The 17,975-nt window shown below is 51.6% G+C and overlaps 1 protein-coding gene across 4 annotated transcripts in view; it reads left to right on the top strand.

The window, feature by feature from the left end:
• The window catches only part of EHMT1 (euchromatic histone lysine methyltransferase 1), a 112,899-nt gene that overhangs the window by 6,408 nt on the left and 88,516 nt on the right, over positions 1 to 17,975 (top strand). The window contains exons 1-2 of one of the 4 annotated variants that reach the window (XM_032200118.1): positions 11,785 to 11,849; positions 11,999 to 12,107. The exons of 2 other annotated variants lie outside the window; for them this stretch is intronic. The gene's annotated coding sequence lies outside the window, so the exon portion shown is untranslated. Of the gene's footprint in view, positions 1 to 2,617; positions 2,671 to 11,784; positions 11,850 to 11,998; positions 12,108 to 17,975 lie in introns of those variants that run through there. One more of the 4 variants, XM_032200120.1, reaches the window with a different exon arrangement.

Below are 17,975 nucleotides of genomic sequence, written 5' to 3'. Positions count from 1 at the left end.
GGGAAATTCAACGTGCACGTGGTAGAGGACTTGGAAAGGGCAAAAGGGTTTCTGAAATCATGCAGCTCATCCAGCTGCTGAGTTGGGAAGGTGCACGGGGAGGGAGTTATTGGAAGGTGACGTTTGGTGGTGCCTCGTGCACGCAGCTGCCCACACACCTCTGGCTTCAGAGCCTTGCTGCAGAATTGAGGGGAGGCTTCTTATGGCCAAGGTGCATTTCTTATGTCCAAGGGGGTAGACAGCAAGTTTACACCCCATCAAATAGGATTTTGTTGGTGTAAAACAGCCAGTGCCAGTGTTCAGGAGAGCACGGGCTGCTAGCTGGTTTGTAGGGTTCCATCTCGTATCCTACTGGCATGTAAGTTTGAACATAAAAGTCCAGGTTACAAGCACATAAAGCACGAGTCTAAATATTTTATTAATTGAGGAGCATGATTAATATTTGATAGATTAAATCAACATCCAGGAGGCTTTGCAGAAGTCACCAGACAGCTGCTGAACTGGTAACCAAACATTAGGTGGTTTTTATTGCAAACTTGCATGTAATAGCTTTTATCAGCTTGTCTGTGTTTCACGTGCTGAGGATCTGTGAGTCCCATATGCCTGAAAGCCTCGTGGTGTACAGGGTGTGTATTTTTTACTACTCTTAGGATGCATCATTTTAAACTGGCGCTTTACTACCTCCTTAATACACGGAGGTGATTGTTTATAAGCAGGTGTCCTGTAGGATCTGCAGACAATGGTCTCTGCCAAACTTTGAGGATAAATGAGGAATGCTCCTTTAAGGATGGCCTTCGGATGAGACGGAATATTTACTCTTGCTGTGGTGCCAGATCCTGTAGCTTCCAGTGCGTGTGGCGAGGTGAGGTGAGGAGCCCTGCTGTCTTTTAATCAACTTCCCCCTTTGCCAGGGAGACGCCACCAGTGAGCAAACAAACTGCTACCGAGCACATTGGCCGGAGATGTGTCTGCTTTGACTTGTAAGGATTTACAGTGCCGAGAGGTTAGCACGGCCTCCGGCCTGCATCGTTTCAAAAGAGCAGCGAGGGTGGATCGTATTCTGCCGTGGTTATTTCCACTGTGATTCCCAGTTACTGCAAGCTGTATTTCCCCTGCTTTTGGCGATTTAGGTTGTCTGCTGCACACTACGCCTGACTCCCAGGTTTTTACATTGTGCTTTTCTAGCCCTCATCCCTGCTGGAAGCGCCCCTGGTTCGGGCGATGCGGTTACGCAGTTGGGTTTCTACCAGTTTAGCGCCTCTTCTCACGAAGCTGTATGCTGATAGCACGTTGGTTGTAATTGCTTATGGCTTTCCTTAAAAGCTGCTTCCTTTGATGTCATCTCCAATCCATGCCTGTGGATTCACCTCACAGAGACATTCAGAGATGTGTTTTATCTCCTCCTGCTCCCGTGTGCCAGCAGACTCGGGTGTTACCAACTGCTGCGGATGCCCTGCCGTGGCCGCACGCCGACGCAAGGTGTGTGTTACGTTGCTGCTGCTGCTCGCCCGGGATCCTGCCGTGTGGCATGCATCCTGCTCGCCCGGGCCAGCCTTGCAGTGGCCCTACGGACAGCACCTGGTGTGGCCGGGCCACGGAGGGCAAGGGCATGGGGCGGCTGGAAGCGGGTGGCCACGTCAGGTCTGAGGCTTGGCCAGTTTTAGCAGCCCACCTGCCTTTCCTCAATGGGCCTTTGTTTCCAACCTTCACAATAAAAGGCAGAGACAGTGGCTTTCTGTCAGCTGAAGGAAACCACCTCCCCGTACTGCACAGCCCTTGATGAAGATGCGCTGTGGCCATGTGCCGGCATGGATGCGCTCCGGTGGCATGGCTGCGCTGGCAGCTGTGTGCCCAGGGCTCCTGCTCACAGCCTCTGCCAGCTCAGCCGCCTGCCCTGGGAGGCAGGAACAGCTGGGAGAGGGGATTTCCAGCATCTTGCCTCAAAACATGCCCAGCCTGGCTGCCTGCTGGGCTGGACTGGGCACGGCGAGGGCAGGCAGGCCCTGGGGAGAGGGCTTGGGTCTTCTCAGTGAGGACGTTCCTGGAGCAGGGAGGCTCCGTGCTGCTCCCCCCGGCGTGCTCGTGGTCCGGTTGTGTCGGCAGCTTGAAGCCCGTGCAGGCTCTGGCAGCAGGATCTCGTGTTTTTTGCAGACGTGGCCAAAGAGCCAACTGCAGGATGCCCCTCCACCTATGGGTATTTACACATCAGGTGCCCGGAGATGGTCAAAATTCTTTTTTAAATGACAAAAACTCCCTGAGTGGAAGTCCGTGTGGGGCTGCCAAGAGCCGCTCCTGATGCAACAGTGTCTGCTTTTAAAGAGAAATGTAAATTGTGACAGGCAGCCCCTGGCTGCTGCGCGGTCCCGGATGAGTCAGATTCCTCCTTGCACTGGGACGGGAACGCTGATGCAGTTGCTGATTGCTGCCAAAGCAAGGAGTCCGCACAAGGAGATTAGGCAGCAGTCCTTTTCCCTGCTGGGTGCTCATTAACGTTTTCTTGCTGATGTATTATTAATTAAGCTAATTTTTATTGCTCTGTAAGTATAGATGGTGCTTTGCAAGCACAGGACAGAAGCAGCTTGTTTCCCAGAGTTTCTGGAGTGCCTGGTGTGCAATGTGCAAAACGGGAGCATTGGAAAAACTGACGGTGCTGTTGAATACTGAAGTAAGGTAAATCTCGGGGTTCTGTTTTCTTTTTTTCCTCTTGCTTAGCAGTTGCCCGGCTTCATGGCTGCCTGGGGCTGGGGAGTGGGGAGCCATACAGATAGAGAGCTGAGGACCTGTAAATGCCCCGTATGCAGCATTAGTGCAGGCAGATAATAGGAACTGTGTGCCAGAAGAGTTTGCAACATCGACCCTCGGTAAGACTGCGCAGACCAAAATAGACTATTGCATTAAAAGGGTCTTGGGAGCCGATCCAGAACCACAGAAATGGGAGGGGGGAGGTTTGCTGTCAGCCTCGGGGGAGCAGATTGCTCCGTGTACCCAGGCGCTGGGCCCTCAGCACTTCAGACAAAGGGAGTCAAAGAACTGTCCGAGCAAGGCTGGCTGGCGGGGTTTGCTGCTGAGCTCTGGGACGTGTCCCTGCTGCAGCGCCACTGCGCCCCGAACGACTCCGTAGCCTTGTTGAGTGCCAGCGAGTCCCAACAGGCCTGGTGTCACCTCTGTGGTGCTTCCTCTACCACAGCCACGGGCTGTCCTTGCCATCTGCAGCCCCGCAGGACTTTGGGGTGCAGGGGTGTGATGGCAGCTTGGGATCGGCGAATTCCCATCGGTTTGGGGCCGTGTGCTTGGAAGCCACTGGGGCCTGCGGAGCTCTGGTGTGCGTCTGCGTGTGCTGCTTTCTCACTGGGTCTGTGGGGTGGCCTCTTAGCCCAATGCCTCCCTCGATCCTCTCGTGCTGGGGGTGACGCCCGGGGGGAGCAGAGGCTCCAGCCGAACATGGTGCTCAGCTCCCCAGCCCCTGCTGCTCGCCAGCCCGTGTCCCTGGGGCAGCAGGGGCACCCTGTGGGACGCATAGACCCCGGTGATGCTGTTCCCAGCTGTGAGATGGAGGCAATGGAGCGCAGCTATGGGGGTGACTTGGTGTTAGCAGCCTTTGATTGGGAGTGGTGTAGAAATGCCAGATGTAAATTTTGAGCTGTACTTGTTATCTTCACCAGGTAAGAGACAGCAAGTCACATAGGTCAAAATTTTCCCTATTTTGCAAACTCTGCTTCTGGGCTCTGGTTCCTGGCTTCCTTCCTTGAGGCCGTGGCTGACCCTGATTAAGAGAAATGGAAAACGTAAAAAATACTCTGAAACACATGAAGTATTTGTGAATAAAGCAAGTACAACTCCAGCACCTCTCCTTTGAATTTCAGGTAACAACACTGGACTGGAAAAATGTGATCCATAAACATCTGGAAAATGCCATCCATAATTTTCTCATGTCCTCTTAATATGTTCCTAAATTAGGAATAGGCCCTACCTATTCCAGCCTAATAATTTTTGCAGAGATACTGAGGAGTAGTTGGCTCTTGTTGCATATAGCTTTGAAGGTGACAAGAACTTATTTGTGATAAGGACTCGTAATGGTGTCCTAAGCCCAAACAAACCTGTGGAGTTATGGCATCTGCTACAGAGTCACTCTGCGGCCATGCTAGGAAATGAAAAAAAAAAAAAAGTGGCACTTTGGTGAATTTTCCTGTCTGTTTGTTCACATCTGTTGTGTTTTTTGTTTTTTTTTTAACGTGGTTTTCAAGGAGCACAGCAGTGGCAGCTGGAGATCTGGGCCTAGGTGTGCAGTGCAGGTGAGTGGGGCGAGGACAGAGGGGACAAACGGGTGCGCTGTCCCTGTTGGTGTCCCCGCCGCGGCTGGCACGGCCCCGGGGCACCTGGCCCTGCAGGTTCTTCCCTGCCACCGGCTGGCACGGCTGCCTCTGACCTTGCAAAAGCACAAGGAAAAGCTCCGCTCTCTCGTTTTTTTCAGCTGCTTTATTTTTATTTATTTATTTATTTAGGATGAGGAAAAGCCCTTGATATTTTGGCATGAATTCACAATACTTCCTTTTATTCTGTGTGTGACAAAACCATGTGGTTACCGTCTCTTGCTCAGCCTGGGCAGGATCCACTCCTTAGTGGACTGCCCTCAGAAGTTCAAGGCGTATCCTAAATCCCACTTAAACCTCCTTCTCCAGTGGGTTCGCTTTTGTTCGGCACTGGGCACAGGAGTGGGAAGGAGTGTGTTCTGCCGAGTACTGCAAGTTAAATTGCGTGGAAGGAAAACCAACCAGGACTGTTTTTGCACTACGTTACCAGAGCTCTGCAAAGGTTTGGCCAATGTGGGCTACGTTTTCTGTTGACTGTGAGCATCCCCGAGTGTTGCATCGCCCGAGCAGTGAGGGCAGGAGCAGAGGGCTTCCCGGCCCTGCCTGCAGCACAACCAGGCTGTGGGTTTTCAGCCAAACGTCTCAGCACATCGCTCTTCCAGGGACTGCTGGATGCAGGCCACCTCTGCAAATGAATCTCCAGGAACACGGTCGCTTCCCTGTTTCTTTCTCTGGGAATATTTGAATCGAAGGTTTTATTCATCACATGAACTTGGGTGCTGTTCTCCACAGCTGGGTTCCAGAGCTAACTGTCTGCAGCCGCTGCCATTTTCTGGGTGCTGTCCCCTCCCCTACTCCACCAGCTGCACTGCGATAGGAAGCACAGCAAGCACGTCTGTGATGGAAAGCACAGAAATAACATCTGTCCTTCCTGACCGGGGTGTGCTGCATGGTGCTGCTGCCTCCTGGGCTGGGCAGCGAGTGGGAGGAGTCATTAAAATCTTTGTAGTTAATGGGAGGAGTCGTTAAGATCTTTGTCTTTTCTAGTAGGTCCTTGTGTGGCAGTATCAGCTCCTCCAGGGATGTGGTGGCCAAAATCACATAAGAGCCTCTTCCTGTCCCAGCAGCCCAGTGTGTTGCCCCGGGGGTTGGACGAAGTGATCTTGGAGGTCTCTTCCAGCCTAAGCGATTCTGTGCTTCTGGGTGCTGCGTGCCCTTGGTTGTTGAAAGGCAGCTCGAGGTCGGGGCGAGCCCTGGGTGCCTCTCATTGCGCTGCGCTGCGGGTCCGAGCGGGGTGGAGGAGGAACAGAAACGCGTGCGGCAGTGCTGTGCTCTGTAATTACCTGCTGTGCACAGACAGGTGGGTTTTGATCTTGCAAACATTTACACATCTGAGTAATAATTAGTAATGTGCCGTACTATTCAGAGTTACGGGAAGAGCTGTTCTCAGTGACAGAATGGCAGGGTGCTGGCTGCTCCTTGGACAGAGGCTGCACCTCTGGGCCCCAGGCGTAGGGCAGGCGGGAGCCGTGCCTCCATCCAGGAATGCTTCCTTGCTCGGGCTGTGCAGCTGCGTTGTGCTGCTCGAGTGTGGGTCCAGTTTTAGTGGCAAAAAGCCCTGTGGATGAAGCAAGCTCCTGCTGTGGGATCTGGACCTCTTGGTGAGTGCTCTGGCAGACGAGGGTGTCACAGCCCTCAGCAGAGCAGGAGGCAGAAGCTGGCAGTGGGCTCCCTTAGACAGCAGCTGCTGGTTTGGGGAGCTGTTGGGTTTGTAGAAGTAACCATTGACTGGAGATCTTGGTGGTTCCTTTGCACGGTGAAAGCTACGGCTGTTAATTAAGACAGTACTGTGAGAGCTCATTTACATAGAGACTGAACCTCTACAAATAGAGGTAGATAGAGGCTGATAGAAGCGCGGCTGTTGGCATAACTCTGGACGTGCCTTGAGCTGTCCCAGCAGCAGTCTCGTGCTGTAAAGGCTGCCTCTAGCAGGGGCAGCTAAAAAGGTGCAGAAATTGTGGCTGGACCAGTAATCAGATCCTTGAATTAGTTGGCTTTTTCACATGATATTGTTTCAGTCCTTGTCACTCCATGGGTTTGTATTTCTCTTAGTGTATTTTTTTTTAATGTGTCAAAGGGGGAAGAAGGTATTTTGGAAACATGCAGGTGAAGAACTGGAACGTGGATCCCAGCTGAGGTGGGGCTGGACCCTGTCCCACTGCCTGCTGGCTGCGATGCTCAGCAGTGCAGGTAACTGCTCCACCTTTGAACGTTAATCCAGAGAGGGGAGAAATTATGTTCGTCTTATTCCTGGCATGGCTTGTAACCTGTACAGGGTCACAGCACGGGTGTTACGATCCCGAGGCATGGCCAGCTCAGCCAGGCTTGGAGCCTTGCTTTCTTGAGGCTGGCACTGCCTTTGTTAGCCATCACGCTCGTTTCCATAAACCAGCATGGGAATTTCTGTCTTTGTCAGCTTCATGAAACCATTTGCTTAATCTCTGAAAAAAAAAATATTAATTTTTGCTTTTTATATTTAAAGCCAGACGCTTCCAGGACTTCCTTTCTGCTACTTCTGCTTAGTTTATCTGAGTGGTTTTTAATCCTGTGCCAAGCAGGGCGTAAATGTCTGTGCAACAAACATGGCTCCTAAAAGTGGCTTGCTTTTCTTGGCTACTCTTCAGAGCCTTCTGGAGGTGGCTGTCAGACCAGAGGCTGTAACTTCTGGTGTAGGTGATAGAAAGACCAGGTGTGGAGGGACAGTTTCTGCTGACACTTCTGAATGAGGAAGAATCACCGAAACCATGTTTGTTTATTTTGGGAGACAAATCAGGATTAGCTTGATCCTTGTGACCAGCGTGGGGCAAAACGAATCCATGTGAACTGAAGTATGGGGATCTTCCCAGCTCTTCCGAGGTTCTCCAGCATCGAAGCTGATGCCGCAGTGAACAGGAGGCTCCATCACACAGAAGCAGCCCGCAGTTGGGTAGCAGTTGCAGGTCGAGCACCGTGCACACATCTTTGGTGCAGTGTCTTCATGTTGAAGGTGCTGGAAGAGCCAGAGGGAAGTCCCTGAATCGGTCTGCTCAGAGGATTATGTTATGAAGCACCCATGTTCACTGCAACCGTGTGGGCCCCGCAGATGAGATGACTGGACTATGGTGAGGTCCTGTGTAGGATCTAATTTTGTCTTCCCTGCATAATGAACCTCTGGAATTTAACCCAAATTGGGTTTATCCAGCGAGATGGAACTGGCCAGGTGCCGAGTGTGCAGGCAGGGATCGACTTTGGCCTTACAGGAACATCTGTGCTCTGGTTCCTGTCTCTGCCCAAAGCCAGCAGTAAGGTCTCAGGATATAACGGCACCTCCATGCTAGGCATGAAATGAAGCTCGTCAGGAGGAGCAGAGCCTCGCTCAGGCACAGGTCTCCTGATGACGAGGAGCCACAGGGTGCTGCTGGCATTTCTCGCTGTGGTGATGGACAGGCTGAGTGATCGCTCTGCCCACCAGAAGGGGTGGAGGTGGCAGCTCCCTGCACTGCGGGAGGTGGCTCAGTCCCATTTTTTGTTCTTTTCTCTCCGAGATGACATCATTGGTGAGGCCATGGCACCCCTCTGTGCTCAGTTTCTAGACTTTGCTGCTGTCCCAGCACTTTCAGCCCTGAGCAGCAGGGTCCTGGGGCAAAGACAACGTGGTGCTGCAAGAAGGAAGCCGAGCACAACAGGTCGGCATCAACTTCTGCATGAAATGGTCACGCCTGTGTTATCTTGGATGCTGACAGCATGGGTTAGACTGCGGCCATGCATACATCAAAGCCAGGCAGAATGGCCTCTACTTTTGGGGAAAAAAGTACCTATTTCAGTAGCCAACATCTCCAGGAACTTTTTAGGCTTCTCTCCAGAGCTGTGCTGCCACTGCGTGGTCCTCTCATCGCGGATGCACCAACCTGCCGTCCGTCTGTCCATCCGTGGGGGTGAGGAGGAGTGTTTTGTACCAGGGAAATGCAGGTGGGGTGTGAGAATTGTTCTGGTAGGCTGCAAGGCTTAAGAGCCCGCTGTCACTGTGCGGTGCGGTTTGTGGGATCCTGTCAGCAGGTTTGGCATTTTGTGGCTGTGCTATAAATGGTGACAGTGGTGCAGCGTTGTGAGTTAACACTTATTTTTTTTTTTTCCTGAGTTCTCTTCCATGCTTTGCCACGATGTCATATGTGAGGCTGACGGTGTAAAAGCCACCTGCAGGTGCTCTGTGGGTAAGAAGAAGAGGAAAAATCCTTTTCAGATTTTGGGCATGCATTCCCACAGCTTCCTGCTGTCCCAGCCACCGCTGAACCAAAGAAGCAAGTGTGCTGCCCGTAGCTAACGGTGAAAACCTCAGTAGGCTCCTGTGGGAGCCTGGCCCACCTGGTGAGCACCAGCCGCGGGCTGATCCTGCTTCCAGGTGGGTCACCCTTCTCCTCTGGGGCTCAGGCTCAGCATCGTCTCTTGTTTTCTTTTGAGCTGGCTTGATTGGTGATTCTCAGCCTGCAGCTTGGTTGTGATGTTATCCAAATGTGTTCCTTCCTGGGACTAAATGAAGTGAGAAGCCTCTGCCCTTTTCATTCCTTTGGGCTGCCAGTCCCCCGTACTTGGAGATACCATGTTCCCAAGTCGTGCCTTATTCTTCTCCTGATTGCGATACGCACTTGGTATTGTTCAGTCCTTTGGCAGCCTTTCTGCAAGTGTTTTCTTCACAGGCTCTGAGGGTCTTGGATTTACCGTGCTTGTACCTCCTGTGTCAGCAGCTAATACCCAATGTGGAGAATACAGCATCCTGTAGGTCACCTTCCTCTTCTAGCAACAGAAGCAGAGTTACTTATTGAGCATTTCTCTGTTTTGTTGGTACTTCCAGGCCTTTCCCATGACTTAAATGAGAACTTGGGGCTAAGCAGTGCAGTTCTCAGAGCTTCTAAGTTCTGCAGTACCAGCCTCATGGTCTGGATGCATGGTGTCCTGCAAGTTATATAGGTGATTCTTAGTTCTTTTCAAACAGTTGGCTCTTTAAAGGCAATCTGCACTGGGAGCACAAAATGTCCACGTGAGATTTCGGCCAGGCACTGCGCTGGCACCACTGGATGTGACAGCATCGCTTCTGGCTCACACTCAAGTGCACAAGAGGAGACTTGGGCTCATGCACTTGGATCATGCTTAGTCTGTGGAAGAGCAGACTAGAAAGAGGTGCCTTTCTTGGGATGAAACCTGCTGTCCCAGTTAAATGCGTTTACAGCGGTGCTTGGGATGCTCCTGGCAAATGGCAAGGAGAGTCTGGGTGAGCCGAGTCTGGGGATGAGGAGCACCCGAGGAAGGCTGCCCAGCGCTGCTGCTTCCCTGTAGGCATCTGCTTGAAGGAGAAGGGTTTGCTTCCCTCTCTCCTCTTCACCCAGCTGGAACTTTCATGCTCCTCTTGACAAACGAGGAGTGTCAGAGGTGGATTTCACCACACGGCGTCCTGTCTGCCACTCAGTAAATTAGTCACACGCCACCGTCCTGTGCTGTGGGGAGCTCTCTGTCCCGGCTGCTTTTTCAGCTAGGTTGAAGGCTGGGTGGGTTTTGAAATGATGATATTTAAAAATTGAGAGCAGCTTTGATTTATTGACCTGCTGCCTCTATGAATCGAGCTGTCTGGGCTGGCATCTGGAGATAAGAGGCTGTCGAGTAATTGCTTATTATTGACTGATTGCCAGCTTGGGCTGTTTGCTTGAAGAAGAATCAATAGCAGTCAATCTTCAAAGTCTGAGCTCGGGGAGTATGACTGGTTTCCAAATGGGGAATGACAGGTCAGGATAACTCCATATCTCACAACCCAACTTCGTGTTCGGGTGTAATCCCGCGGTGCAGGAGGAAATGCAGAAGATAATCTTCCTGCACCAAGGCTTTCACGTCTGCCTGCCTTAAAGCCTAGGATTTTTCTTTGCAGGGATTTCAGGGACAGGTCCCAGCGGGGCTCCAAACCTTTCTCTGGGAAGCTGGAGCAGCCTGAGCACCACCTGAGCTGAGTGGGAGGCAAGGAGGGCGCGCAGGATGAGCGCAGGCATCTTTCATTGAAGTCCCCAAAGGATGGGGCAGGGAGGGGTGGACGAGCAGCCTTGTGCTGTGACACATCCAAACCAACCAGTTTGGATGCTTTATAAATAAAACAAAGCGTCTATTTTAATGCATGGTAACAGAGTTTTCCTTTCTGTGGGTGATCCTAGTTAGGTGACAACAGAACAAAATATCCAGTGTCACCAATACGTTTTATCATCCCTTATAGAGACGGTCGCTATGGTGAGCATTCGTTTTAAAAGGCAGACATAGCCCTTATTTAACACTATTGAGACATCTTCCCTTCATGGTTCGTGTGTAGGGCTGAGAACATAACGGGACTCATGGCATCGAAGGCATTCAAGACTTTAAAAATAAAACCCAAACATGTTTAGGTCTTTGTAAGGACGTGGGTGAAGCCTGACGTGGGTTGGGATGCAACCTCGAGCTTTTGGCTTCATCCTGCTCTGGTTTTCCCTGGTGCTCAGCGGCTGCGGTCTGGTCCCTGTGAAGCTGGGCACAGGGGCTGTCCTGGGGCAGGGGGAGCAGGGAGGGAGCAGGTGAGAGGCCGATAAATGGGAAAGGGAAGGCTAGGTAACGGAGAAAGCAGCTAAAAATGGAAGCAGCTCTTCCTAAAATAGAAATATCTGTCTTTAGTTCTGGAGCTTCGTTTCCACCAGGAAAGCTCTGCTTCACCGTGCACTGTTTGGGGTGAGGGGGAAATAGCCCCAGTGGGGCAGTTTAGTTATAACCCCCAGAGGTCTGGGAATGAATGGACAAGATTACCTGGGCAGCCTTGTTTAGGTCCTGGATTTGTCGTCTACTCACAAATCCTCATTTGCATGGGTCCTTAATCTGTGGAGTTAACATGTCTCGGGCTCTGCTGTCTCCTGTGCTGCAGCTGAGAATGGGATTTTTCAAGCTGTTCCTTTTCATCTGAACGCCTCCCCCTCCCCCGTGCCCCAAATTATCTCCCTCACTTCTTAAAAAAGCAGGGATGGCCAACAAGTGCTACAGAAGGCAGAGCTCCAGGGAGGAGAGGCTGCCTGTGCCCTGGGACACCGTGGATGAATTGTCCACCAGCTTGTAGAGAGAAGTCAAGAGCAGGCGTTTAAAAGGGGTCTGGCAGAGAAGCCACCGCCCCCCCTTCCCCAGAGGGCACCGGGATGTGAGAGCTGGAAACAGCGCCCGGTGGTGCAGGGTTGGGCACGGAGCCCTCCTGGGACCCCAGCAGGGGATGGGCTCTCGCTTTTGGGGCTGGTTCACGTTGCCTGTCGTCCTGAAATGGCATTTCCTCATGGCTGCAGCAGCCCTCATTTCATGAAATGGATGCAACTGCTGAAAAAAGATCTCGCGTGAGCATGCTCACTGGAAGATTAATCCTTTAGAGGGAGTTGGAGAGTTAAGCTACTGTAATTTCTCTGCAGTTGGCTGCAGTAAACAACTGCTCTAAAGACACGAGGAAAAAAATTGACGGAGGTATATGGGATTAACGTGCATAGCTTTTTGTGTTTCTCCTTTAAGGTTGAGGGTTTGGTAAGGATTTTCTCTAGGAGAGCTGGGGAAGAGGGAGCTGTGTAATGATTTTATGGGTGACCTTCATGTCGTGGTTTCTTTTTTCCCTCCAGGCCAAAGCAATCCTCTTGCAGTGCAAGGCCAAGCCGAGGCCCCGGCTGCCTTCCTAGAGAGGGGGCAGGCTCCCGGCAGACCCGGTGCCGAGTTAAACGATGATTTGAGGTGAGGCCTGATGGTTTGAGGTGAGGCCTGCTGCACGATGGGCAGTGTTGGTGGCTGGAAGCACCCAGTCCTTCAGAGGGGTGATCAGGACCCAGCGGGGCTTGGTGCATCCCACGTCTGTTGGAGAGGAGATGTGTAAAGGGATTAGCTCTGATTGGAAAAAGTCTTCTTTTTTTTTTTTTTTGACATGCTCCCCACTCCTCTCCGTGCCTGAGGGGGCTGCAAACCTGTGTCAGATGGGGGGAAAAAAAACAACTGTTGAGCAATTTTGGCTTTGCTCTAAAGGATACGTGGTCCTGAGGGTGAGGTAAGTGCTGCACCCCGCGGAACTGAGCGCTCAGGGCCCAGGGGAAGAAGGGTTCCTGGTGAGCAAACACCAGGATGGAGGAGGATGGGACCTGCCTGGTGCCCTACATCTGCTTTGGCCAAAGTCTTGAAGTGCCAGCGATGTAGGGCCAGCCTGTGGGCTGCTGGCAGTGGTGTCTGCCTGGCTTGGTGTGTGGTGCTGGAGCTGGTAGAGCTCCCTAACCATGGCTCGGGTCTTCCCCACTTAGAAACCTCGAACTAATCCTGCTGGGTGAGGAGGAGATCGAGGTGAACTGTTGGCAAAACACGCCTGGCTTTATGGGGTGCACAGGCGTAGTTCTGGGTGTTGAGCACCTCGCTGGAGGAAATCCCTTCCCTTGAAGCTCGAGGTGCTTGGGATCAATCCTGGAGACCTGCTCAAGGGAGGGCACACCCTGCCTCCTTCGAGCAGCGAGTAATACAGGGTGCAACCCTTGTGCTAACAAAAATCTGTGCATTGCATGGCTGTGACAGTCATTCCAGCATCACCTGGTGTCACCTTCATGTCCGACAGCAGCAGGATCTGCATGCGGTTGCTGCGCCTTGGAGGATGGCACAGCGCTTCCTTGGCACGGCGTGAAGAGGGGAATAATAACTCAATCACTGTGCAAATGTCAGCAGCTCCCCCCCCGGGTTCGTCCTGTGGTGGCTGTCAGCTCGCAGGTGGATGCTGAAGCTGTTGGAGGAGTTGAGGAGGGCAGTCCTGCCCTGGGCGTTGCAGCGCTAGGGCTGCTGCGTGTTCCAAGGAAACGTTGCCCGCCCAGTGGTGAGGTTTTTCACTCAGTTCCTTCTTTTCCCCTCCTTTCCAGAAGCTGTGGCTAGCACAGATTGTCTGCGCTCTGATGGTTTGAGGGAACATTGATGGGTGTGCGCGTAGGGGGAATAATTAGCTACCACATGCAAATAGATTGTTTCTTGCTGTTTCAAAATCATTGTAATTTCTATTGAGGATGAGTTAATTATATCTTCATTTTGATGGGTGTGAGGAAAATGATAGAGATACAGCAATATAAATATCTATGGGGAGGGTCGCTGCTTTCAGAACAGCGTTTTGGAAGTCGTGAGGACAGAGCCTCGTCCTCTCAGAGCACTGAGGTTCTGCAGGGATCGACGGTGCTTCGTGGTCCTCTGGGCTTTGGTGTTCTCTGCTGTGGCCTTTTACCTTACGCCAGTGGCATAATTATCACCAGGAGAAGGGATTTTGAGTTGTGAGGAAAGCGTTGATGTCCTGGCGGAAGCGTGCTTGGTTGAAGGGCTGGAAAATAATGTTTTCAAAAAAGGGGAAAGCACGAACATGGAAATAAACCCTAAAACTTACTTCTGAGCAGGATGTAACAAAACTACTTCATTAACCTGAGGCGTGCGGGTGGGGGCCTGCTGTACAAGCACAGGACCAAGTGCCTGGGTGGCACCAGGGTTTTAAACTCCTTCCTCTGGCCTCTGGTACAGCCCCATTTGCCTGCCTGGTGCTAGGTCACCCAGCACAGGCACCAGGAAACACGGAAGAGGTTTAGTGAAAGGAGAAACGTGGCACTGTTGCCTTATGCCATGCCTTGTGGCTCAAAGCCGAAGAGTAGAGCTTTCCTCCTCTTCTTGTTTTAGAGGAAAATAGGGAAAAGGAGCTATTTTCAGAGGGAGCCCCTAGAAGGAGTGCAGCTCTTAAGAAGCTTTCAGTGTCCTGGGGATGCTGTGCCTGCGGCTCGAAGCAGCGCTCCTCTGCTCTGCCAAGACCTTCAGCTCCGACAGGCCCTGCAGCAGCAAAGTCTGAAGGGGAAAAAAAAAAAAAAGAAAAGCTACATCCACATTTAATTTCTGTCTTGTTTAAACCTTTGCAGATGTGATCTGGAGCTCCACAGGGTGCAGCCACCAGCCTAGCACCATGCAGGTGGTACGGGCACTGCCACGAGCCGTGGGGATGGTGGCAGCAGCACCCCTGGGGACAGGGGGTGTCTGTGGGAGGTGCTGGACAGTGCTCGGGCTGAGCTGAAGTGCTCCAGGCAGAACGGGGATGTCAGCCCAGCCCCAAACAGTACCTGGGGTGTTTTGATCATGTGGACCCCAGGTGGGGCTGCCTGGCTTGTGGTGTGTGCAGGAGGTGCATCCGTGCGGCTTTTATTGAGATGTGAAACGTGGTGTTTGGGGGTTCGTTGCCTGAACGTCCTGGATTTCTGTGAAAAAAACTGCCCGTTTGGCCAGTTGTGTCTCTTTTCCATCAGCATAACCTTGATCAGTGGAGGAACTGAAGCATGAATTTGGGACTTCGGTAGCAGCCAAGGCCAGTGTTTGGCACAAGAAAATGGGACTGAATCTCACAGGCGTGTCTGAAGAAGTCTGGCACAACTGCAGCGATCTCAGGAAGGAGAAAGTTACTGCTGGGTGATACGTCGCACCAAGTCCCAGTCTCTAATAATCAAATAATGACCACTTCAAAGCCTTCTCTTCATTCTAACTGCTTCAGCCAACCTGCAGTCAATTGGTAACAACTTTAAAACCAGTTGTTGTGGTATCAGCCTTGTAATTAGTTGCTGTGATGAATCCTCTCTCTGCCAAGAAGCTCAGCACCTCTGTGTTTGTGCCTTACTGAGGCTCACTTTGGATGAGCAGTTTTACCTCCTGCCTTTCCAGCCACTTCCAAATCCAGCGTACGGCCACGTTTCAGCTTCCTTCATACCTTGTGCTGGCTCCTTGCTGCTTCGTGCCCTGCACACGTCCCAGGTGAAGTGGGGAAGGGCTGTGCAGCATCTCCTCGCCTTGCATAGAGATCTCTGCCTGGGAAGCTGCTGGGGCCCTCCCAGCCTGGAGAAGGGACCTGCACGGCTGGGAACAGAGGATTCCCATCCCTTTATCCCCGGGGGGTGTTGTAAGTGAAGTGGCGGGCTCAGGGGAAGGAGCAGCGTTTCTTAACCTGGCTGTGAAATTAGTAGAATAACCCCATTCCCATGGTGGATGAAGCTTAATGAATTGATCAGCGCAGAAGGCATGTGTTCAGGCTTCAAAGTGCTGGAGGAGCAACACAACACACTTACGACTTCTGTGTTATGCTTGGAAAAACATGGTCTGCAGTGAAAACCCTGCTGTAGCGCTGTGTGCCCGGCGGCCAGGAGATACGGGGGGCAGCGGGGCAGGGAGGCAGCCCCGCAATGCGCTGCCACAGCCAGAGGAGGAGAGGACGGGAGGGACAGCGGGGCCGTGCCGGGTCCCAAGGGTGGCAGTGCAGGGACAGAAGCGCCTCAGTGGCTCCTAAAAGAAGAGGAAGTGAACAGCAGGTGATGCTTTGAGCGCTGTCTTGCCCGTGACCTACTTGCTGCCGCGGCGGCTTGCAGCTAAAAATCAAACAGAGGAGAGGGCTGCGCCCTGCGGTGCTGGTGCCTGCAGGAGCTCATCCAGCTGCTGCCTTCTCCAGCTGCTGCCACGTGCCCGTGGGCACCTGGGGCTGTGCAGAGGCTGCTTTAGAAAGCCAGGGAGTGGGGGCACAGTGCTGGGAGCCTGGATCCAGGCTTGGATTTGTGCAAGGCGTGAGGCAGCCCATTCACCAGCAGCGTGCAGCGCTGCTTGCTGGTCCCGGCTGGGGACCCGGCTCACCGGGATGTGCAGCCGACATCAGAAGTTATTCATCCCTAACCTCCTCCACAATCCTCTGCGAGCCACGAGTCTGCTTTTTCCTGCGTCTGCTCCTTCAGGAGCCCCCACTAACCTGATCGTTCTTAATCTTGTCTTATTTTCCAGATCATCAATTTGATTTCTCAGTACTTTTACAGTCCTTAGTGTTCCCAGGAATCTGTGCCTCCATCAATTACCTCTCTATCTTCTTCGAGGCTGTAGCAACCTTGAACCAAAGGTTCCACACTATTTTTATACCTCACACTGCCTACTGGAGAAGTCTTTCAGAAACAACGGTACGCTTCTTACCAGGTATCCCAACATTTCTCAGTGAATAACAGCCGCATCTCATGCTAACATGCACCTGAAGGCTGCCTTGTCCTCTTATTCATTTCTACCTCTGGGTTTTGGAGTTAAATGCATTATCTCTGACTTAATTCATGTCTGCAGGCACACATGCAGGTCACGGGGTATCTGATCCTCCTTCAGCCATGTTAGTGGTGATGCTGAGCTGCCATCAGATAGCAGCACTGATGAGACCTCTCTCCTTGGAACTCATCTGCAAGCAGTACATTAGCATACAGCCCTCCCCTGCTTGATTTTGAAACCCCTTCTAATACCCCCTTCAGTGTCTGAAATCCCAATCAATCCATTAATTTCAATGGACTTGATGTGGATTTACTGGGTGCCGAGGCATGGATGGGAGGGGACCCTAAAATGCTGTTGCCACTGTCTGTGGCTGCAGGTGTTGGTGTGATGCTGCTGTGAAGCCTTTCCCACTTGGCTTAGGGCTGCTCTAGCTGGGGGCTCCTATACCTGTGTAAAAGGAGGAGTGGCTTTGGCATCTTTTTTCTTTTTTTTTTCTGGCGTTTGAAGTTGCTAAATAACAGCAGAAATAAAAAAAAAAAAAAAAAAAAGTGGCTCTGAGAGTGTCTGAGATGACAGCCTTCCTCCTGTTGATGGCACGCAGGGGGTTGTGAGTTAGCAGTCCAAGGTTATTGAGTTCCAAAACTTCTGCTCTTGCCTTGCAAACTCCATCCAAGAACATCTTTCCTTTGGAAATAAGAATGGAAAAAAAAAGTCCTCTGTTTTTCATAAGTTGCGAACTGTGTTTTTGTCTAAGCTGATTATTTTATTTATTCCAATAATCCTCTTCCAGAATAAAAGAAAATTAATTGTCTTCCTATTTCCATAATGATTTGCCCTTCAGACAGTTGCCAGGCAAAGTGCTTAAAACCTGAAATGAAAAGATGGTGAATATTTAAAATCAGTGAGCTACTGTAGGAACATGTTTGTATTTTAATAGGGTGGTATTCAAGTAGTCCCAGAGAGTGCTATTTGCTCTGTGTTCTGTAGGATTATGAGTTTTTTTTTCTTTTTTTTTTTTTTCTCCTGCATATAAAAATGGGGTCAGGCCTGCTGTGGTAGATAGTGCAAGTCTTATGTAGGATTTTGCTTGCAATATGGACTGCCTGCAATTGAAGCCCTATAATTATCCGGCATTAATGGGGAGCATTGTCCTTGGGTTTTGCTGTGCGTTTGCCGAGGAGGTGGCTTCGCTGCCTTTCAGTGCCCGTGGATGGTCAAGGGCCTGTTTCCTTGCAGCCATGATGGGACAAGGTTTTCCCTGCAGGAGCTTTTCGCTGAGCCCCCACTCTTGGTTATTTTTAACTTTGTCTGACCGCAGAGCGTTACCTGGTTAATTCGGGAAGATGCCGGAGCGCTTCCTTAAAAGGCTCAGAAGTGATGGAATACGCAGTGATGCACCCGAGAGCTAAATTAGAGCTTTTGTGGGTGCGTTGGTTGAGGAAGGGAATTTCATATTTTATCTCCTGGCACATTTATTTTTTTCTCCCAGCCGTGCATCCATGCCCTCGTGGGCAGAGGTGGTGGCACGGCCCTGGCACAGCCCGGGCTTGGACC

The sequence above is a fragment of the Aythya fuligula genome, chromosome 19, assembly GCF_009819795.1.
Source record: "Aythya fuligula isolate bAytFul2 chromosome 19, bAytFul2.pri, whole genome shotgun sequence".
Classification (NCBI taxonomy): Eukaryota; Metazoa; Chordata; class Aves; order Anseriformes; family Anatidae; genus Aythya; species Aythya fuligula.
This window is presented reverse-complemented; position numbering and strand designations above follow the sequence as displayed.